Below are 24,583 nucleotides of genomic sequence, written 5' to 3'. Positions count from 1 at the left end.
CTTCAAAACAAATGGAGGGTTGTATGAGTGGAAGGTTATGCCATTTGGTTTTTGTAATGCCCCAAGTACATTCATGAGACTCATGAATGGAGTTTTGAAAGAATTCATAGGGAAGTTTGTAATAGTGTATTTGGATGACATCTTAGTATTTAACAGGACTAAGGAAGAACACTTGAGGCATCTAGACATGGTTTTGAAAAAGTTGAGTGAAGAGGAATTAATGATCAATATGGAGAAGTGTTTGTTCATGCAGGAAGAGCTCATCTACCTTGGATTTGTGATCTCCAAAGGTCACTTGAAGATGGATCAGGATAAGGTAAATGCAATTCCTTCTTGGCCTACTCTTAAGACTATTGGTTAAGTTGGATGTTTCCATGGATTAGCCATATTTTATAGAAAGTTCATAAGAAGTTTCAGTTAGATATGTGCTCCAATGTTGGAAACCATAAAAGGTGGTCAAAAGTGCGGGTTCTCTTGGACAAAGGAGGTGGATGAGGCATTTGAAACTCTCAAGAAAAAGGTAGTTCAACAAATGGTACTTACCTTACCTGACTTTAACAAAGTGTTTCAGATTGAATGTGATGCTAGCCATGTGGCCATAGGAGCAGTCATATGCCAAGAAGCTTCTTATGACCTAGAAATGTATGCACTAGTTCAAGCTTTGAAAAAATGGAGGCACTATCTGTTACCAAAGGAATTTGTAATCTATACTGACAATCAAGCCTTGAGTTTCATTAATAGCCAAGAAAAGTTAAATCATAGGCCTATGAAGTGGGTAGAATCCCTACAATCCTATACCTTTTCCATAAAACACCAGAAAGGAGTAGCCAACAAAGTGGCTGATGCACTAAGTAGGAGAGTGCTAACCATATCTTAAATCCAATTAGAAAGCATTGGGATTGATGCAATGAAAGATATGAATGTTGCAGATGAGGAATTCAAGGAGATTTACAAGGCATGTACTAAATTTGGTGAAAGGCATCATGTGGAGTTTTCTAATTTTATGACCCAAGATAGACTTCTTTTCAAAGGTGGGCAATTGTGCATACCTCAGTTCTCAATGAGGACTAATATCATCAAGGAAAAACATAGTGGGGATACGACAAGTCATTTTGGTTTGGACAAGACACTTGAATTGGTAAGGATGCACTAATTTTGGCCCAAATTGCAGGTTGATGTAAGAAAGTTTGTAGATGCATGCACCATTTTCCAAAAGGTAAAAGGAAGAAGCACCAATGCTGCTCTGTATCAACCCTTACCCATTCCCTCAATACCTTGGGAAAGTGTGTCAATGGACCTTGTAATGGGTTTACCTAGGACCCAAAAGGGGTTTGATAATGTATTTGTGATAGTGGATAGGTTTAGCAAAATGACACATTTCTTGCCATGTAAGTCCACTAGTGATGCATCCTATATAGCAGATTTGTTTTTCAGAGAAATGTAGCGTCCTAAAATTGTGACACTTGCAATTTCGACTGCATTTCGGTCTTCACGATGGCGACGCAACACGCAACCTGAATGGAGACCCCGAAACCTGATTATGACACCAAAAACTGCATTTTCTTGCACCCCTGGCCTGAACCTCCTTTGCACCTTGCTGTCCTGGGAGGTGGGACCAGAGCACCCAGTGCCCTGGTCCCCAGGACCATGGCGCCCAGCGCCCTGGTCCCCAGGACCATGGCGCCCAGCGCCCTGGTCCCTGGGTCCTATTTTGGGCCCGGTCTCTTTTGGACTTCGGGTCTTTATGTTTGCAAATTGGAAAATTATCTTTCCTGGTCGGCCTAAGGTTGGGAAAATTAGTCTATCAGCCCTAAATGACAAGTATATAAACTACATTTTCCTCTCTCATTGGGAGAGATACATACATGAGGGAAAAAGTGTGGAAACTATATTCAAGCATTCAAGCATTCAAGCATTCTTTCAAGCAATTGATCATTCTAAGTCTCCATTCAAGGCCAAGTGTTGCATTCAAGACAAGGATTCAACCATTGAAGAGGAGATCACTTACTACATACTACTACAACATACAACATACAACATCTATACCTTCGCACATAAGGATACAAACATCCTTACAACAAGGTATTAGTACTTGTTTTACATTACAGACATTTACATTTACAGCATTGCTCATTTCTTGGTTAATTCCAAAACTGGGGTTTGACCTAAAGGCAAACCCCTAATCCCTAACCCCCCAATCATCTTCGCTTTTCTATGTGTAGGTTGCAGGTACGCGGCTGAAATTGAAGATCTGGAATCCTTGTGCAGAGACGAACAAATCCCCCTTCGTTTCGCGGATTTTTCGGAGGACCGTGGCGCTCAGGCGCCATCGTCCCGGCAACTTTTGCTCAAATTTGCAGGATAGCACCGTATCGACATTTTACTGCTAATTCTAGGTCCGCAGCTTCATCCTATATCCCTATCTCAGTTTATAAGCGAATCTTTGTCACTTTCTATGCATTCCTAGCTTAATTCTTCTATGCACATTCTTTACAAAAGAGGGTAGCCTTGCTGTCATAACCCTTGAAACTCATTTAGCATCCAATCTTGCATTGCATGGGATTGGATCTTGTGGGTTTCAACCCCTCTTTTGAATGTAAAGTCTCTCTCCTAAGTGAAAACCATCAACCCTAGTGAATCTCCCTTCTCTCTCCTTAGAAGTTGGAAGAGGGGAGAGCAACTAGGGTTCAATCGCGATTTTCCGCTTTACATTTTGGTGAACCCGACGTGAACATCCTTTCTGATTATTCATGGTTAGATCTGAAAATTGGATTCCTTGATTACATTTCCATGTTTGATCTTTTGCAAATTTTAGAGGTTGATTGCATAAAAACCCTAAATTTTCTTTTTAAGTAATTGAACTTGTGAAATGTCTAAATGTTAATGCTTGTTTCAGATCTGCCCTTCTATTACAAATTATCAATTCATATCTATGCTTTAATTTTGAAAATTAAGTGGTTAAGTGTCAAAACCCTAATTTTTGAAACCCTCTTGATTCAACCTTTGTCCGACAATTTCACTGATCAAAACATTTCCAAATCAGCTGTAACTTTGGATTCCGCAATAAAATCACAATATCTTTCATCCCTAAAAATTTGGAAAAAAGTTGCGAGGACCGTGTGCACTCCGAGCGCCATCGTCCCCGACATTTTTTCCGAAATTTCGGGAGCTAGATCTTACTATATTTTCCTGCTAAAATCCATAATTTTGGCTGATTTTATCAATTTTAACACCTTCAAAATTACAGTCAAAGTTGGTCTAGCGATTGCTTTGATTGAGGTTTCTAATCATTCAAAAATCATTGAAACTGAAATTTTGTGTCAAAATTGTGTTCTTACTGTCCTAAATCTGAAAAGTGTGTTTGCATTCATTAAAAATTTCAGTGCTTTATTTAAATTCTTGCAATTTGTGACTTTTGAAATTAAGTGCTTAATTACAACAACTTCAATTTCCGCTTTCAAAATTGAATTTTGCGTGAAATTGAGTCAACTTTTGAATTTCAAAACTTGCATTGCTTTCGGCATTCCGTCTAAAATCATAAAATTCAAAATTTCAGTTTCCCTCTCTTTTTCAAAATTCAAATTTTTGCATTTTTCGACAATTTTGGTAGGGTTCAATTTCGAGATTGCAACTTTAATTTGGCCTATCTACAGATCGTAAAACCACTCAATTTTTTCAGATTAGCTCCAAAATCATCATAACTTTCATCCCTGCAAATTTCAAAAAAAGTTGCCAGGACCGTGTGCACTCCGAAGCACCACGGTCCCTGACATTTTTTCTGAAATTTCGGGAGATTGTCCTGATTGTATTTAACAGCTTAAATCTGGAAGATTGGCTGATTTTACTGAAAATTGCCACCTCTAAATTCAAAACTTTCTCTCTCTCTCTAGTGCATGAGTTTTACAACAATAAGCCCTACTTACACTATTCCCGTTAGACGAAGCCGTAGAATTAAGTCTTTTCGAGGTTTAATTACCGAGGAGATGGAACCTAATTTGAATAGCCTTTTTAACGAGGACATGGATGATTCCTCTAATCCTCCTAATGATGAAGAAGCTCTCCATGAGGTTTCTGAAGAACAACTTTCGAAATTGGATAACCAATTTGACGATTTTCGACAATGGATGTCTCAAGAATACCCTGATAGTCAAGCTCTTCCTTTAATTGAGGGTCTAAAATGTATGCTTCAAAGTGATAAGAATGGAATTGATATTTTGCGTGGTATTGCACACATTGTGGATTCGAATGTGATGCCTATGAAGAGTTGTGCTGAAAATTTGGGTTATAAACAACCTCCTACTCAAGTCAATCATTCTATTCCTTTGATGACTTCTATTGCTAGCATACCTACCTTTACATCAAACATAATGGCTACTTCTACACAAGACATTTCTCCTGTGATCACCAGTCATGGGGGCAATCCTTCTTCTTCAATTAACCCTCTTCCTTCATTTAATCCAACTTCTTCATTCATTCCTTCAATGAGTGTCCCTATTACATCTCCACAAATGAACATGATGCAAGGGGGCAATTCATTCAATCATTCCATTCTTCCTTGTAGTGTTCCTCCTGTCCAATCATCTCCTATGACTAACTATCATAGAGTCCCACCACCTTACTCTCTACCTTCTTTCAATAACATAACACCTCCATCTCAATCTAACACATCTAATATGAACTCTTCGACTGAAGCGACCATTAACAATCTTGCACAAACTGTCTCTTCTTTACAGCAACAAATTGCCTCTATGAATCAATCTAAGTTTAGTGTGCCCACATTTGATGTTGCGAGCCCACTTTCTCTTGACATTGTTCAAGCTATCCCTCCTAAACATGTTGAAATCCCACATTTGGAGCTTTATAATGGTAAAGGTGATCCTCTAACACATGTTAAGACTTTTCAAACAATCTGTACTGATTTTGCCTATGACCAAAGGTTGCTTGCAAAATTGTTTACTAGAACATTAAGAGACAAAGCCCTACAATGGTATTGCTCGTTGCCTTCTTATTCTATTACTTCTTTTGAACAACTTGCAAATGCTTTCATTCAACAATTTCAAAACAATATAAGTCCTAAAGTTACTTTGATTGATTTAATGCATTGCAAACAAGGTGTTAAAGAAAAAGTGACTGATTTCATTGGTAGATATAAGCATTTGTATGCTCAAATTTCTTTTCCAGTGCCTGACAATGATATTCAAAGAATCTTCATTTCTAATTTACAAAAAGACATTCGAGACAAACTTCTGTTTTCTGAGTTTACTTCTTTCCAACAGTTGTGTGCAACTCTTCACAATTATCAACTGACTGTGAGCCAAATGGAACAATCACATCCTATGGCTCTGAGTGATAAGGGTGATAGCAGTCAACAACCATTTGGGAAGTTTAAACCGAACAGAGATTTCATCAAATTCAATGAAAACATCATCAACAACAATGTGAATGCAGCATCAGGTGTGCCTCCTATTTCTAAGTTTTTCAGGAAAGAAAGAAAGTATACTCCTTTGAATGAATCATTGCATAGTATTATGAATAAGTTATTGGAACAAAATGTGCTTACTCTTCCTCCTATAAGACAAATTGATCCTGCAAAGATTACTTCACCTTATTTTTATAACAAAGCTTTTTGTCAATTTCATCGTCAGCCTGGGCATGATACTGAAAAATGTTTTTCTTTAAAGGGTAAAATTCAAGATTTGATTGATAATAATACTATTTCTGTTTTTGGAGTGAATGATAAAGGCAATACATCTGTAGCTCCTCCTAATCAAAATCTTCAGATTTTCACTGATCCATTACCTTCTCATACCTCTAATGTGATTGAGACTAATGATTCCTCTCTTTCATCTAATGGTATTGTGTCTATGACTCCGAATGTGATTAACTTTGTAGAGCAGCAAGAAAACCCTAAAGAACCTTCCATCACATTTGATTCCAGTGAAACCACTAGGGCACCTGATGGTCCTTTATACATAGTTGCAAAAGTCAAGAATACACCTTGCCGTGGAGTGCTTATTGATCCTTCATGCATGGTTAATGTTATTACTGAAGAATTTCTTTTTACTTTGCAATTGAATCAAGTGATTTATGACAAAACAGATGTGATTGTGAAACTATTTGATGCATTTTCTTCTCCCGCAATTGGTTCTATTACATTGCCTATTGAGGTCCATAACAAATCCCTTGATGTGAACTTTACTATTATTCCATCTTCTGAACAATTTCGTGTGAAGCTTGGCTATCCTTGGCTATCTTCCATGAAAGCTATTGCTTCTCCTATTCATAAGTGTTTGAAATTTCCCCATAATGGTGAAGTTGTTACTGTCAATCATAGTCTCTTTAAACCAGCTGAAAGAACTTCTAGCGTTCCTATTGATTACTTTTGGCCTAAACAATTCCAATCTCTTCCTCCGCGAAGTGATCATCTTTTCAAATCTTATCAAAAGTGGAAAAAAGATATGATCCTATCTCTAAGTGAACCTAGAACACCCAAACTTGACATTCCTATCACTCTTGAGAAGGAAGTTCTTCCTTTGAAAGATAAAACTAATGTCTTTCCTCAAGATGATTCCCAACCTGTCCCCATGGATGTGACTATGTCTATGCCTAATAAACCTTCTAAGAGTAGACCTATACCTCCTCGTCATGATGGACTTGGTCTTCTTCCTAAACCAAAAATTCCTCCTTTATATGGAGCAGTTCCTCCTCCTTCTTTTTATAGAGAGAAGAGACCTTCTTCTTCTCCTATTATCCATCCTAAGAGACCACAACCTAAACACCCAAGTGATAAGGATGAGAACATTCCTCCTCCTCAATCTTCTTCACTTCCTACTAAGACTAGACGAAATCGTTCTGCACGTGAACGCCGGTGAAAGCGTCGTCTTAGAGCTCAAACTTTGCAATCCCCAAAAACACCTTCAACAAGCATTATTCCATTTTCTCCTCAGCCGATGATTGAGCCGAAATCTCCTAAACATAAGATGCATGATGGTCTTGATCCTGTGCGAGTTAAAGATCCTATTTTTATAAATCTTGATGATGATATAGATGAAAATGTTATTCATGATGAAAATGCTACTTCTCCTGTTCATTCTGATAGTGAATATGAACTTGTTGATATTGATAACCATTTATCTAATGAATTTTCTAAAGCACTTATCCTAGCTCCTAGACAAGAACACCGCGGCTTGGGATTTGAACATAGCCCTTGTTTGGATCTTGTGATAGCTCCATCTGCTGTGTTGGATGTTCCTCCTCTAGCGTGTTCCCTACCTTCCCGAAACATCGATCAGTAAGATCGGGGGGTAGATGACGTGCTAGACTAGTTTCATTAGCATAGCAGATTCTCTCCTCCTCTCTTTCGTTACTTCTTCTATGTGTTATTCTCATTCTTCTATTTGTTGTCCTTAATGTTGTCTACTTGAGGACGATGCAAAGCATTGAGATCTCTCGATCTCTCTCATGTTGACTCAAAAGACACATGTGCTCCCTTCTTCTAGGTGACCTTCCTTGATTGGGGAATGAAGAACAATTATGCATACATACATATGATATACATGAATTATCATACAGCATACTGACCCCGAGGAAAGCAAAGTCACCTCGTGCTTTGTGTTTTGTGTCTATTATCCTTGGGTTTATCTCACACTTAGGGGCTAAATCCTTGTGATAACGTGCTCCTTTCCTTTCTCATTCTTATATGTATCACTACCTTAAAGCAATCACCCCCAGTGAGGCGTGTGCGATCACTTTAACATAGGGGGGCATACATCCCGTTCATATGTTTTCAAGATACTTGAAAATTTCTTGGCAAATTTAGCGTTGCCTTGAAATTTTTTGATATCTTTCTTGCATGACTCATAGTGAGGGAACCTTACTATTGACAGTCATGGTTCTCCCTCGTGATCTTCCCTTTTACTTTGTCAATCGAAGTCGTAAGATTCTTAGTCCACTGGGGGCTTGGTGTATCTTGCCTCCTTGACGTGGTGAAAGTCTTTCAATGTTGTTTCCTTGTACTTTACCGGAAGTATGAGCGTACGCTTATACTCCCGCTAAAGTGGGGGCTAAATGTAGCGTCCTAAAATTGTGACACTTGCAATTTTGACTGCATTTCGGTCTTCACGATGGCGATGCAACACGCAACCTGAATGGAGACCCCGAAACCTGATTATGACACCAAAAACTGCATTTTCTTGCACCCCTGGCCTGAAACTCCTTTGCACCTTGCTATCCTGGGAGGTGGGACCAGAGCGCCTAGCGCCCTGGTCCCTGGGTCCTATTTTGGGCCCGGTCTCTTTTGGACTTCGGGTCTTTATGTTTGCAAATTGGAAAATTATCTTTCCTGGTCGGCCTAAGGTTGGGAAAATCAGTCTATTAGCCCTAAATGACAAGTATATAAACTACATTTTCCTCTCTCATTGGGAGAGATACATACATGAGGGAAAAAGCGTGGAAACTATATTCAAGCATTCAAGCATTCAAGCATTCTTTCAAGCAATTGATCATTCTAAGTCTCCATTCAAGGCCAAGTGTTGCATTCAAGACAAGGATTCAACCATTGAAGAGGAGATCACTTACTACATACTACTACAACATACAACATACAACATCTATACCTTCGCACATAAGGATACAAACATCCTTACAACAAGGTATTAGTACTTGTTTTACATTACAAACATTTACATTTATAGCATTGCTCATTTCTTGGTTAATTCCAAAACCGGGGTTTGACCTAAAGGCAAACCCCTAATCCCTAACCCCCCAATCGTCTTCGCTTTTCTGTGTGTAGGTTGCAGGTACGCGGCTGAAATTGAAGATCTGGAATCCTTGTGCAGAGACGAACAGATCCCCCTTCGTTTCGCGGATTTTTCGGAGGACCGTGGCGCTCGGGCGCCATCGTCCCAGCAACTTTTGCTCAAATTTGCAGGACAGCGCCGTATTGACATTTTACTGCTAATTCCAGGTCCGCAGCTTCATCCTATATCCCTATCTCAGTTTATAAGCGAATCTTTGTCACTTTCTATGCATTCCTAGCTTAATTCTTCTATGCACATTCTTTACAAAAGAGGGTAGCCTTGCTGTCATAACCCTTGAAACTCATTTAGCATCCAATCTTGCATTGCGTGGGATTGGATCTTGTGGGTTTCAACCCCTCTTTTGAATGTAAAGTCTCTCTCCTAAGTGAAAACCATCAACCCTAGTGAATCTCCCTTCTCTCTCCTTGGAAGTTGGAAGAGGGGAGAGCAACTAGGGTTCGATCGCGATTTTCCGCTTTACAAGAAATAGCAAGGATTCATGGACTCTCATTAAACATAGTGTCTGACAGGGATGTCAAATTTGTTGGCCATTCTTGGAGAACTCCGTGGAGGAAACTTGGCACCAATTTGTCCTTCTCATCAGCCTACCAACCACAAATAGATGGATAGACAGAGGTAGTAAACCAGTCATTAGGGAATTTTTTGAGATGTCTTACAAGGCAGCATGGTGAAAAGTGGGATTCAATCTTACCTCAAGCTGAGTTTGCCTACAATGACACTATAAACAGAAGCACAGGGAAGTCACCATTTCAGATTGTGTATGGGTTACATCCAAGAGGGGTATTGGAGTTGAGAAAACAACCCCATACGGATCCCATAAATGCAGATGGTGAGAGGTTTGTTGAGACCATAAAGGAAGTACATGAGCAGGTCAAAATACAACTTCAAAGGTCATCAGACAAGTACAAGGAACATGCAGATCAGAAAAGGAGAGAAGTGCAATTTCAAATTGGAGATTTGGTTTGGGAAAATTTAAAGAAGGAAAGGTTACCCAAGGGACAACACACTAAGCTCATGCAGAGGAAAGTAGGACCATGTCAAATATTGAAGAAGTTTGGAACCAATGCTTATGAAATTAAATTACCACTAGACCTTGGCATATCTCCTATTTTTAATGTGTGTGATCTAACTCCTTTTAAAGGTGATTCTAATGCAGGTAACTCACAACAGGTCCTAGAAGATGTAGCAGATATAGACCTTCCCAAACATGAGCCACCTAGACTTGAGAAAGTGTTGGACACAAAGATTGTAAAGAAGACCAGGAACAATGAGTACGAAAAATACTTGGTCAAATGGAAAGGAAAACCAGACTCTGAATCCATTTGGTTGGATGAAGATCAGATCAAGAAGCATGGCACTACATTACATGAACTCATCTCAAGTGGACTTGAGATTCATTCACCCTAGGAGCATGGTGCTGGAGCATCTCAAGAATAACATGACAAGTGAAGTAAAGGCTAAAGGTCACCTTCCAATCAATGTAATAGGATAGTCTTGTTTTTTTTATATTTGTAATAAACCCCATCTTGTCACCCAATGACATGGATTTGGCAAATTGATAAGCCACCATACGCATATGGACCTAGGGGTATTTATTTGAGTATTTTATAGTTATTTATGTGTTGGAGATGTCTTAGGAAGGTTCAGGACATGTTGAAACATCTCTAGGTAGGCGGATTTAATATATGTCAAAAGTTGCTCAAACTTGACAACCTTTGTTGACAACTTTTAATGACAACTTTTGGTTGCAAACAGAAATTTTTTTCCAATGGTCACCTCAGTTCAAAAGGTGGTTGATAATCATTAAGGAAGGTATAAAATTTCATTCCCAATCATCATTGAGGGGAGAGGATGACTTTGAAAATATTTGGCATCATTGAAGTAATACAATTTTGAGAATTTCTTGCAATTGTGTTATTTTGCATGGTGTACCATACTGTACAACCATTTTGGAATTAGGAAACAACCAAGATGTGTTAGAATGGCCAATCAAATTTCATATTCATCAAGTCTGAGATCTTAATTCACCAGGACAAGAGAGAAATTCTGTAAATTTCTCAAAGTGGTCTAGATTTGACAGTTTGCCTAGGGTTTTGCAAAGAAATGGCCTCATCTTGTTGATCCTTCATTGGTGGTTCATGGATTTGCAAAGAAATTAATTTTAGGATTTTGAAGGCCTTTTGTAGGTTTGGACTAGCTGGAGGCGAGGGTTTGATGCATTAAGGTGGGCAACTCCATGTGGCCACCGTGCAAGTCTAAGCAAACAGGTCTCACATCAGGGGTTAGAGGTTTGATCATGACCTAAGACTTAGGAATTGGTGTATTTTACATGTCCTAAGAGTGTCCCTTAAGTTTTTTTGGTGAGTTAAGGTCTGTGTCTACACACTCCTTTGTAAAATAGGCTTAATTGGGGCTATTAGGTCTTCTAACTAGAATAAGGTTTGGATTCTTGTGTTCCCAACCGACCAGAACCCTTAAGATATGTTTTGTAACTCTATAAATTGGTATCCAAATCTAGGATTTTTTGTTTGGATCTTTTGGAGAAATAAGGAGTTAAGTGTGGAAAACCGGTCTGGTAGGGCTACTAGGATTAGCAGGCCTTGTTGCAACAATTACCCCAAACCAGTAGAGGGAACCTAAATTTAATGATTGAAGGAGGTCTCTCTGACCTAAGGGACTTCAAAAAAAACCTTGGATAGCGATTGTTGCATTGGATAAGGGACCAACCCATTGTTGGCCATAGGGTCTTTAGGAGCCTCTAGAAGACCTTATGAAATGCTCAATGAAAGAGACCTTGTGAGGAAGTCTTTTTTAGAGAAAGGGATGTGGGACTTGTCAAACTAATATTCCTTGACCCCTTGTAGTGTGTTGTGATTGCTAGAGTCCTTGGTGTGCTCTTGGATTAGGGGAACCTATCCTATATCTATACAAGGGCTCTGCATCAGTGTGCTATATTGAATACATAGCCTATATGCCACAAGATTGCAAATGTACTATGTCATTGCATAGTTTTCAAGGTTTCAATAGTAATTGCAATGATAAAGTTAAGCATCGTGGACAAACATGACTAGCAAGCAAATTTGAAAAATGGTTTTCCACTTATGTTATTAGATTATATATGATTATTTCAAAAGAAAATCATGTTGATGACAGAGGAAAGCAAAAGTTGACATTGGTAGATTTCTTTGGGCCATCACACATGGTTTGATCCTGCAAGCCACAAGTGAATTGGGATAGAGTGGTTCTCTTCAACTCTATGCCCAAGGGAGTTATGAATAAATTCCCTCTTAATTGCCTGTTCATGGACAATTTTGAGGTTCTACTTTTCTTAAAGTAGTTGTTATCCATGAGCATTAGTTAGGTTTGCTTTGTTAGTTTAGTTTCTTTTGTTGAAGTTACCCTGTCCAGGTAATTTCTTCTTGGTTTGCCCTGCAGTTGTTCTAGTTTACATAAAGATTTTGGTCTCTCGCTTCATTCCTGATAAATGAGCATCCCCAACTAGAGCCATTGATAGCCTTGAAAATTGATTGCATAAAATTTTTAAAATTTTAAGCCCAAAACATTGATTTTTAGGTTGTTACTTATATCCTCTGAGAAAAATTCAAGGCTTAGGGTTTAAGATTTATCAAAACTTCTTATATTTTTATGAAGAAAACCCTAGAAATGATATATTTCGCTGTTACTTTTTCCCACTTAAACCAAGGGTATCCTTTCCATGAATGGGGCCATTTTATTCCCTAAGGCAAAAGTTGGTCAGCCGGTTCATGAGATGAAATTTCCTAAGTCAAATGCATAACTTCCCAATTTACTGGTCCCCTTCTAAATTTTTTAAATGCCCGTGCTTCTTTTTTCCTAAGTCTAGCAAGTGCTAAATACCTCGACCATCTGTTAAAGAATAGATAGATCTAATGGAAAGTGCTTTCCCACGATCAAACATGCAAGGATTTTAATGACCATGGTATCACGAGATGATGTCACGTGTTATCAGCGAACCCGACAGGGTTAGTAGTATAACCAGTTGAAAGCTTTGTAATACTAGTTCGAAGGCAGTAAAGTTTGGTATACTAACAGTCTCATCAGTTTGCACGTGCTTAGAGTGAATGAGGATGTTTTATCCTAAGGTAAAAGGTGCTCAATTTTTAAGTCCTGAAGGATTTGGCGAGTAGAATGCACAGTGGTAAAGATCGAATAGATCGGGCAGCCCTTGTATTCCCGCAATGGAATTTGCGAGGTTGTTATGGACTATAGTATCATGAGATGATGCCATATGTCCCTGTCTAATCAGGAGGACTTGCAAGGAGGTTGCTGACAGATCTTGATTGAAGAGTGTTGTGGCACTATCTAGTTAGGATTTTGTGGGTCCATAGATATAGTTGAAAAGTCAAACTGCTAAGTTGGCAGGGAATGACCTTTAGATTTACCAAGTTAGATGAGATTTATGACTGAGTTTCAAATGAGAAGTTTGGAGGGATTTTTGGAGGCACCGGTTATAGCTTGCGAGAAAGGGCAAAATGAATGGGATTCAAACTTGTTGATTCAAGATTGATTTGACAGTCAAAGATGATAGCTCATAGATGTGAAAGAATTTGGATAAGCTTCGAGTTCAGATGTGATGAATCACGAGTTCTTTGATGAATTCAGAGATTTGTTTGTTGATGAAAATCCTGAAGCAAGAGATTGTACACTGAAAAGAGAAATAATATCAGAATAAAATCATTCACATAAGGTGAACACATGCCAGTAGAAAAGGAGTGATGGCCTAGGAAATGGTGGTGACTTGAGTTATAGGCATAATTTCTAGAATCTGTAGCTAATGGGTTGAGTAGAAGATATCAAAGTGATGATTTTTTACATGAATTAGCACCACCATTTTGAAAGGAATTTATGGTTGTAAATTCACTAGGCAGATGATAGAATGAGTAGAAACAAATATAAGTTTTTCATCTTTCTGAGAACAGTTTTTCATCTGTAAGAGGATGGTGTTCGAACAGAACTATGAATGGAGTCATTGTGTATTTTATGACACTAGATGGATAATCTTTCTCTGCTTTGATGTTGTTCATTTCCATAGGGGCTGTGAAATCTCAGGGGATTGCCAGAGGGGGTGTGAAATTATTTTCTTTTCAAGAAAAGTCACCTCAGGCCAATTCCCCACTCTTACTCTGCATTTCGTTGGCAGAGTGTTCCAAGAGGGAGCTCATGGGGAACTAAAAGAAGGATTTGTTTGGGTTAGGACTGGTAGCTAGTCATCTATGCAGCCTGAGGGAAGTTGCAATACCTCCTCAAAAAATCCTATTTATCCCCAAGTTCCTCTTTCCATTTTCTCTGATCCAGGGCATAAAGCTTGGAGATTTTCCTTTAATTTGAAGGGAAAGTCTTTTTTCATGTTGAGATCTATTTTCCTTTTTAGGAAGAGAAATGGTGTGGAACAGAATGAGCATCTCAGAGTCATCTAGGAGTGTTTGGGTGATATTGGCACCGCTCAAGTATTTTTTTTCTACCAATAATCAGTTGGAAATTTTGGTTCCACCTCATCACGAGAGCCAACATGCAGATAAGGAATGATTTGTAACAAGAACTGTGTACAACATTTTAAGGGTCGGTTCTATTGACAAGTGTCTAATGGCCTGAAGCTTGTCTCTCCCTTGTTTTCTATAAAAGGGAATTAAAGGCCACTAGTTAGGGTCCAAATTTTTCTAAAAAAGATCTTTGTAAAATAGATCTTTTCTGCAGGGTTAGGTCTAAAGTAGTTCTAGAGAGTCATAGGAAATAGCAGGGACTGTAATGTTATTTTGCAGAGCAAAATTGTAATAAAATAGTTGCAGTTTCCCCTTTTCAAATGGGTCTCTCTGTATTTGATTTTGTTGGCTATCATCTGATAAAAGATAGCTTATAATATTAATGCATATATAGTTTCCAAATCTTTACTCTCTTGTGTGTGATTTTATCTTTTTTTTAAGCAAATGGGATTAAGGGTTTCTTTTGTTTATTGCATTGTTATGATGCATGTACTTTTTTATTCAATTCTTTAATCCAAGGGGTTAATAAAAATGCTTGAATAAGATTACAAAGAAAATAAGGCTCGCCATAGGATTTGATAAGTAGATCAGATAAAGGATCGTAAGCAAAATAATACTGTAAGGCAATATTATTTCAAGGCAAGAACAACTATTAGATGAAATTTTATTATATTTTCAGCAACACTTTTCATCGACTTTGTAGCCCAAATGAATAAGGCACTGGTATTAGCTATAAAAACTCATTAGGTTATCAGTTTTCTAGTTTTATCTTCTTCACGATCTCTCAGAACCAATCTTGCAAACAATCAAAACAATCATTTGCAAAGATTTATGTATTTTCTGAAAATAGTCTCACCATTTCTCATACTCCAGGTTAAGGTTGAGGATCACTGAAGGATTTTTCATTCTTGAGCATTCTCCCTTTTTGTTGATTTTTATTAATGAGATAATCTTCTTTGTTTTCAGTAGGTCCCTGAATATCCTTGTGAAGAGTAGGAATTTTCTTACTAAAGGGATCACCCTCCTTGGTTTTGCAGAGCCTAAAGTACAGGAGGACCCTTCATCCTTGTTATTGTTGGTCCAAGCCTGACAAATATTGATAGTTGGAAGTGGCTCTCCATAGATATTTGGAGGAAATCATTTTGGTCTTTGCCCTGTGAGCAGTGTTAACCCATCGTCCATTTTTGGGAACCAATAGAGTGTTGGAAGAATCAAATATTGTAGCTAAAGTTATGAGATCCTTACCGCCTGCTTACAAACACAAGGCTACTGCTATTGAGGTGATCTGGATGGTGACACATGTGACTAGAGACATGCTGATTGGAAAGTTGGTTGCCTTTGAGTTGAGCGAATTTGGTGAATCTCTTCCTAAATCAGAATCTGCATTCAAAGATACTATTTTTGGGAAGCAAAACTATGATTCGGGAGAAAGTTCTACAAGGATGTCCAAATATGAAAAGGAGAAGAAATAACTTGAAGAAGAAGAAAGAGAGTTTGAGGAGCTTGCAACCTTGATTTTTGGAAGAATGTCAAAAGGAGCCGATAAGTATGAATGGAAGTTGCCTCTTAAATGCTTTTCATGTAATAAGATAGGACATTTTACATCAAGTCCAAAATAAGTTCCTAAGTCCAAGCCATATAAGCCTAAATATCAAAAGAAATGTTATTATGTTCTATCACACCTTCATCAACAACAGAAATGAGGAGAAAGATTTGGCTGCTAGTAGAATCAATAGTCTAAATTACATTAAGGGACATGATATTAGCATTTAATTCCAAATTATGCCTAAAGTAGGTCTAATTTGGCATGAGTGATGGGTTACCATGAGAAAAAAATTAGTGCCAAGATAACAATCTCAATCGTACTTGTAATAAGCTTAATTCAATCAAGCATATTGAATCATGTGAACAAGTACTCAATGCTAGTAGTTACTTCAAAAGAGTGTTCATAAATTAGTATCTATCAACCAAGTGTATGTGAAAAGTGGAATAAAGTATCTATAAGTTGTAAGACACAACACTTCAATTAAGTCATCACATGCATGGTTAGATGGATATAATCATGAATATAAAAACCATAACAAATCAACCTATTGCCTTGTAAAAGATGTGAGTATAGACTTTCTCTTAGATTTGTCTAAGCAATACCAGTGACTAGACTACACCAAGATGAAGGATTTAATCTATATGAGCACAAGAATAAGCTAAATGGATGCAATATTAAGCTAGATATGCAAGATTAAGATAGATGAATGAATATTAAGCTAGATGAATGAAAGAAATAATGATTAAACTAAATATGCAAAAAGATAAACTAAGATGCAATAATCTCAAAGCACAATATCTTCAATGACTCTAGAGAAAAAACTGCATAACAACAATAAATCTCCAGGGTGTTTTGAATGAGAGATGAAGGCTGAACTTATAGAGACTCAAAAGAGAGACCAACAGTCAAGATCAATTAACAATGAGTAGTTGAGATTCCTCAAGAAAAAGCACAATCCTAGTTAATTGAAATAATGGAGAGATCAGATTCAGTTAATCTTGAGATAGATTCCAATTATAGCTTGATTGAATGCATTCAGATTATAAGTCTAAATTTGCATTGGAGATAAATTTAGTTGATTCCATGCACTTGAGATAAAAATAGGTGATTTCATGCACTTTTCTTTAATTTTCTCAAGATATTTATTTAGAAAAAGCCTTTTCTATGCAACTGAACCTCTTTTCTCAAGAAAAGCTTTAAGTTTTATTTTTAGAGAAAATGATTAATTCAATTTAATTGCTTTTTGATTTTCAAGTTATCTCAATTTTAGAAAAACAAAATATCTTAAGTTTAATTTTTCTCTCAATTTAATTATTTTCTTTTGTTTTCAATTTAACTCTTTCTTTTGCAGATTAATTCCTCTTTTTTGTGATTAATCTCTTTTTGTAAATTAATTCCTTTTTTAATGATTAAATATGCTAGGATATTTAATTAAATAAATAAGATAATTGATCAAAATGATTTAATTAATTAATTAAATATTTATCTAATTAATATTGAGTGATTTATTTGACATGTAACATTAATGATTGAAGAGTTAATTAATTAGGTGCTCAAGGTTGATTTAATTGCCTTTGGTTAGGACCTTGGTGATTTTGTCGAGATTAGGGGTCCATGGTTTAGGTGACCATTTTTAGGGTATTACATTTTCCCCACTTTGAATTAATGTGCGAGCAGTGTGTTGGTTCAAAGAATAGTTGATGTCAAATAGATATTAGTTCTGAAATTGATGGATCACAAACCAATGAAGAGCGAGATGTTCAACTTGATTTGAAGCGATGAAATTGAACAAATTAATTAAAGCAATACCAATCCTGAACTTGATTGAACTAGGATCAACAAAGAGCGAGATACCATTCTTGAACTTGATGGATCAAGAAACGAGCATCGATCTAGAACTTGATTGAACTAGATTGAGTGAAGAGATGAAAAACTGATTCTGAACTTGATTGAACAAGAATTGACTGAGGAAGAGATAAAACCAATTATGAACTTGATTGGACAAGAATCGATTGAGAAAAGCAAACTGATTCCGAACTTGATTGAACAAAAATTGATTAGCAAGAGAAAATGTCCAGCTTGATTTGATGTGATGAAACTGAACATCGATTTGAAGATTGATTCAGATAAGGACAAAGATTGATATGCCCCTAGAGATTGCTTTATTTGACATCAAAGAATCTCAGCTTGATATGATGTGATTTAGTTAAGATGCCCCTAGTAACAAGGTTTAGTTGATTTTTTTTGTTTGAAAATATTTTTGCTCGAATTTAGATGAGGATTGAAAAAAAAATTCTTGACTTTTGATGATGATGACTGAAAAGGTGTATCGGATATGCCCCCTCAAGAGCAAAATAGAAAGATATCAAGGGCACAACTATGTTTAGGAAATTTTTAGCAATGATAATTATTTGATCATGAAGATTGATGTTGAAGATTAAAATCAGAGTTGATTTGAGATTTAGAATTGAATTGAGCACAAAATGATTCAAAAATTGACTTGAGGATGAAAGTGCTAAGTGGTCAATGTTGTGAAAGTTTGACTAGAAAATTAACATCAGATTTTGATTTCAATCTTGAAAATGGACTCAGGACAGTTGTTTTAGCTTAGGGTACATTTACCGGTTGGAGAGATGACCATCACGTCAGAGGATATATACATGATTTTAAAGATTTTGTTTGCTGGAGATAAGGTGGATTATGATGCTACTCCACGATTGGGTATTTTGGCTTTGAGATGGATATTCCATGATGAGACTATTCTTGATCATGCTATTACATGGGATGATTTGATGAGTAGATATGGTGCGCAGTACCCTCTAGCTTGCATTTTGGCTAGTATGATTTGTTGTTTTGTGATACCTGATAGGGGATAGCAAGGATTTCTATGTGGTTGCGGCAGAATGCTTGAGAGGTTATTGACTCATCTAGTGAGATTAGGGCAGGCATCATTCTTACTCACTCATATGTATCATGAGATGCATGAGATTGTGTATTGGGAGGGGAAGAACATGGCAGTAGGTGTGTTAGTTTTATAGAGATGGGCATGGGAGCACATCCTGGTATGTAGACCTATTGTAGATGATTTGCGTGAGGCGCACCGACCTATTGTATATTGTTATTTGGGTTATGTTACTCAGCCCCACCTGGGCAAGACTGACTATTAGAGGAGGTAGTTGGATGATTTTATCATTGTAGTATGGAGACCGTATAGGGGTTTAGAGTTGTGAGATGATTAGAGAGCGCAGAGGAAGGATATGTTTATGACTTGACCTCTCATTGGTAGATTGGTGTCTATCATTGAGCGATTTGTAGTATCTAGGGTGATGAGATAGTATGGGAGACTGCAGAGTATATCCCAAGAGTTCACAACCTATGCTCGATATGAGGAGCAGGAGAGATGAGGATGGGCACTGAGACTATCATATGCGCTGAGTATGCAGGAGTTAGCGAGTTTACAGCTGCAAAGATGGGATTATCTAGAGGATGTGGTCGATGCGGGAGAATTTCCCCAGTATAGAGATTAGTTTCAGAGACATCTTTTTCCTCAATTTACAGATTTGAGAGAGCATGCACCTCTTATAGAGGAGATTGAGGAGGATGCACCAGCACAGGCATAGGTACCAGGTCAAGTATAGGGATGAGGGTAGGTATAGGGACAGAGAGTAGATGTACCTAGATGGATAGTAGGTGATCTTGGTGCTAGTAGCAGTAGGGCAGCTGTGGGAGGTTGACAGCGACACAGAGGGGAGGGTGGATCCTTAGGAGCTATTGGGGTTGAGGCTGGTAGTTCTAAGGCAGCAAAGGTTGGAGGTGAGGAGGAGAGAGAAGCTCCTAGGTAGGTTAGGTAGTGGAGAGATGAGTAGGGAAGTGGAGAGGGGGATGTTGGGAGACAAAAGGCAGTACCAGACATAGTACGGTCTTTGAGGTCAAGGTTGATAGGTTTTCAATCACATTTGACAATGGCACAGACACAGATGGCAGAGTGAGACCGACAACTTGCAGAGGTGAGAGTAGAGTGAGATTCTCTTCAATGAGAGGTTTTGCATCAGACGAGTTGTCCAGCTTATTACGTTGCATCTTATAGCGTAGCGGTCCTAGTAGCGCAACAGGTTGTTCCATATTCTTAGTATATGGCTTGATCTGAGGGAGCTAGGGCACCTAGATAGGACGCCGATCAACAAGCACCACCTCCTCCACCCAACGACGAGGGAGAGGTAGAGAGCTAGATTTGTTATATCTCCTATATTTTGTTATATACCCCATTTTTGTAGCATATATGATTCTTACCTTGATGAGACATTGTATATGACTATTGATATCATGTGTACTCTTAGACAGTGAGATTGTGATGAGATATACAAGATCTTGATTTGATTTCATCATACTTGTGTTGATTGATTATGAGATGTCTTTCTATATGCTTTATTCTATGTGTATGCATATCTTTTCAGTATGGATGTATGTAATGCAGATGAATATGGATGTTTTTTTTTCTTTATTTCATATGCAAATAAATGATAAAAATGAGTAACTTAGTAATGCAAATGTTTATTTTTCATGCAGCAATATGAATGCCAATAAGTATAAAATAAAATATATGGATCTATATAAGATGCTCATGTATACAACTAACATCTTAGTACACAAGTACTCGATCAAAGAAACAATGATGAAAAAGAGACCACTTAGCTGAGAAATGATGATTACTTCAGACTCTCATTCAAAAGATAAAGAGATCATTGTTATCTTACCAAAATCACTTGAAATGCATAAAATTTAGAATGAATGCAACCTAAAATTAGTCACTGGATTTGGTATGCTTACTTTTCATCACTGAGCTTTTTACAAACACAACAGGAACAATAGAGTTCCTTTCTTTATATATGCAATATTAATTATCTTGTCCATAATGACCCTTTTATCATTCATATCCTTGGATAGATTACACATGCATCTGGATTGCACATTAAAGAAATTCCCTCAAAAAAAAGAAAAAAAAAACCCCAACCTCCCTGTACCATAAAAATAAGCAGAGTCGAGGTATGTGTGGAAATTTCACCTTGATGTGAAGGCACTTATCACAGACACCCAGCTTAATAGATGTTTCCAGATCATCAGATTCACTCTTACAAGCATAAAACAAAGAAAAGAATTATGCCCCCAATCCTTTCTCCTCTCAGCCAAGATAGACTTCCCTGAGTTACTCAGAGGGAATAATAATCGAAAACAAATTTAAAAGATAACACACAAAAAAAATTTCAATCATATCTCAAACAGTTTAGTGATTTTTTTCAGTGGTCTTGTTTTGGTTGTTTATTCAGTGATAAATCTCTTCAGTATTTTGGATACAGGTGACTGACTCAGATTGGATGACTTGGTACTACCGACATAAAGATGTCTTGGTTGATACTATTGAGGACATGTAAATTGATTAGTCGATTACCCTAAGACTAGGACATTGATCGGTTTCAAGCCATGAGGGTTCCAAAAGAGCCAGGATGTCTCAAAAGTGACTAAAAGATATTTATAAGTGAAAGCGTAGATGCAGGAAAGCGGGAATGAAAATGGGAAATGCTAAATTTGTGTTGATAGATGGAGCACTTGAGTACAAGAGGTGCCTATTTACCAGGTTTTCACCAAGGCATTTCATTTTTCTTCTTTTTTTTTTCCAGGACTTTTTAGTTGTACAGGTTGCTGGAGAAGACAATACTAAGTGAAGAATTTATTCAATTGGATGGCGTTGATTGGTTCACGGAGTTGTTCACCTTCTGATGTTGAAATTTGATAGGCACCAGAACCAAAGACTGCAATAACAATGTAGGGACCCAGTCAGTTGGGTTCAAACTTCCCTTTGTTGTCTCAAAACTGTTGATTTTTAGGATTTTTTCTCAAAACAAGGTCACCAACTTGAAATTCTATTTGTTAAACTTTCTTGTTATAACCTCTAGACATTCTTTTTTGGTAGGCTCTTAGATGATCAAATGCCACTTGTCAACATTTATCTAGCAACTCGAGTTCTTGCAATCTAGATATTATGTAGTCTTCATTAGTAATAAGACCTTGCAAAGAAACTCTCAAAGAAGGTATTTCCACCTCAACAAGCAAGACTGTTTCAGATCCATACACTAAAGAAAAATGTGTATCCCAGTAGGCATTCTAATACTTGTTCTATAATCCCATAGTGCAGGATTGAGCTGTAGATGCCAATCCTTTCCAGATTTGTTCATTGTTCTATGCAAGATAGTCAGCAGATTTTTGTTAGATGCTTCAACTTCTCCATTACCTTGAGGGTAGTATATGGATGACCAATGTTGTTTGATTTTGAACTTTTCATAGAGCTCATCTAGATCTTTGTTTTTGAAATACCCTCCATTGTTAGTCACAATTGAAGAAGGTATCCCATACATGCAGATGATATAGTTAAGGATGAATAGAGCTACTTGTTTACCAATTGCTTTGATTAGTGGAACCGCTTCAACCCACTTAGTGAAGTACTCAGTGGTAGTTATAATAAACTTGTGTCTGTTAGATGATACAGGATAGATTTGGCCAATAAGGTCAAATGCCCATTGTTGAAAAAGCCAATGTGTGATAAAAGGTATTAGATCCCTTGCTGGAGCATATATGAGGTTCACATATAGCTGACACTTCTCACAAGTTTTAGCAAATTTTATAGCATCTTTTTCCATATTTGGCCAGTAGTAGCCAACCCTTAGTAGTTTTTGAGCTAAAATAAGACCATTTGAATGAGATCGACAAATACCTTCATGGACTTCAGATAATGCGCGTTGGGAATCTTCAGTTTCTAGACACCTAAGCAAAGTACTATCCAAACCTTGCCTATACAAATCGTTAGTGATGATGACATATCGTGAAACATTTGGAATAAGGTTTCTTTTCTCATTATGAGTAAGATTAGTAGGGATAATTTGGTCACACAAGTAAGAGTAAATGTGGCTATAGAGAGATGAATCATGTCCAATAATAGAACATACCACCTGGGACTCAGGAGAATCATAAGAAGGATAATGTAACTCTTCCACTAGGAATTCAAAGCGGAACTCGGATTCTCATAGCTATAGCATCTGTTGCTCTATTTGCTGATCTGAGAATCTGTTGAAATGGTACAAAGGTAAAGTATTTCTTGAGGTCATCAACCATTATTTTATAGGGCATCATTTTATCATCCCGAGTCTCATATATATAATTGATTTGGTTGATAATCAGCTGAGAGTCTCCATAGATGTGTAACTCAACAACTTTCCATTCAATAACTAGCTTGATTCCATTTACCAAGGCTTCATATTTTGCAATATTGTTTGTGCAAGGAAATAGAATCTCTTAAGCCTTTGGGATTGAATATCTTTGAGGAGTGATAAAAAGTATTCTAGCACCAGAACAATGTTGAGTGAAAGACCCATCAAAGAACATTTTCTAGGATTGCTGAGTAAGGTGCATGATGGATTCATCTGGAAATTCTACGTACAAAGGTTGATTGTCTTCAAGCGAAGCATCAACAAGTTGATATGCAATGACCTGTCCTTTGATATCATTACATTCTATATATTCAATATCAAATTTTGTAAGAACCATGAACCATTTAGCCAATTTCCTTGTAAGTGTTGCTTTGCTGAGAAGATATTTGAGTAGATCAATCTTAGCCACCAGCTTGATAGAATGTGCTAGCATGTAGTGCCTTAATTTATATGATGAAAATACCAATGCTAAACAAGATTTTTCTATGATATTATAGTTCATATCATAAGACACCAAGGTTTCTCTTTCCTTTTTATTCTCATCCCGTTGTGCCAAAAGTGCCCCCAGTGATGTATCAATAGCTGATATGTAGAGAATAAAGGGCTTGCCTTGAATTGGCGACATCAATATAGGTGGATTAGAAATATATTCCTTGATTTTATTTAGATGTTGTTCATAATATTTATCCCAGTTGTATGTAACTCTTTTCCATAATGCCTTTGTGAATGATTGAGCCTTATCTGCTAGCTGAGAAATAAAGATTCTTATTGATTGGAGGCACCCTTGTAAACTTCTCATTTGACTGTGTAGCGTCGTAAATTGTACGCACTCGCTAGGGTGGTACAATTTCACACCTAGTTTAGCACCCGCCTTAGTGCATTTTACATTCTGCATGGCATTTCTCCTTTAGCACTTAATTAATCAAATTAATTAGGTCTAAGGACCTATTTCATCATTCTCTACATCATAAAGTTGGGCCCTTTCACTAAAGCGCACCCTTCGCATTTTATTCCTCCAATACATCACTCAATCAAAAACCCTAATTAAGTCCTATTTCAAACTTGGGGGCTTGGTTTTGGGGTCAAAACATCTCGAAATCACCTGTAACTTCGGGATTCTCTCTAAAATCATCATATCCGACGGCCCTGAAAATTTGGTGAAAAGTTGTCGGGACCGTGGCGCCCGGAGTGCACATGGTCCCGGACATTTTTCCCGAAATTTTAGGAGCGCGATCCAATCATAAAATAAAGCTTAACCCCAAGAAATTGGCGGGATATTCAATCTCTAGGTCGGCCAAAAGATGAAATTGCGACCTAGGGTTTCATACATAAGAGCTCTCTTTCTTCATTTGAAGGGATCGGAATTTTGTTTTCAGGAACTTCATATGCAGTGAAAGAGCAGATCTTTGAAGACTTCAACATCTTACAACATCCTTCTAT

Source organism: Cryptomeria japonica, chromosome 9 (genome assembly GCF_030272615.1).
Source record: "Cryptomeria japonica chromosome 9, Sugi_1.0, whole genome shotgun sequence".
Classification (NCBI taxonomy): domain Eukaryota; kingdom Viridiplantae; phylum Streptophyta; class Pinopsida; order Cupressales; family Cupressaceae; genus Cryptomeria; species Cryptomeria japonica.
Note: the sequence above shows the minus strand (reverse complement) of the source record.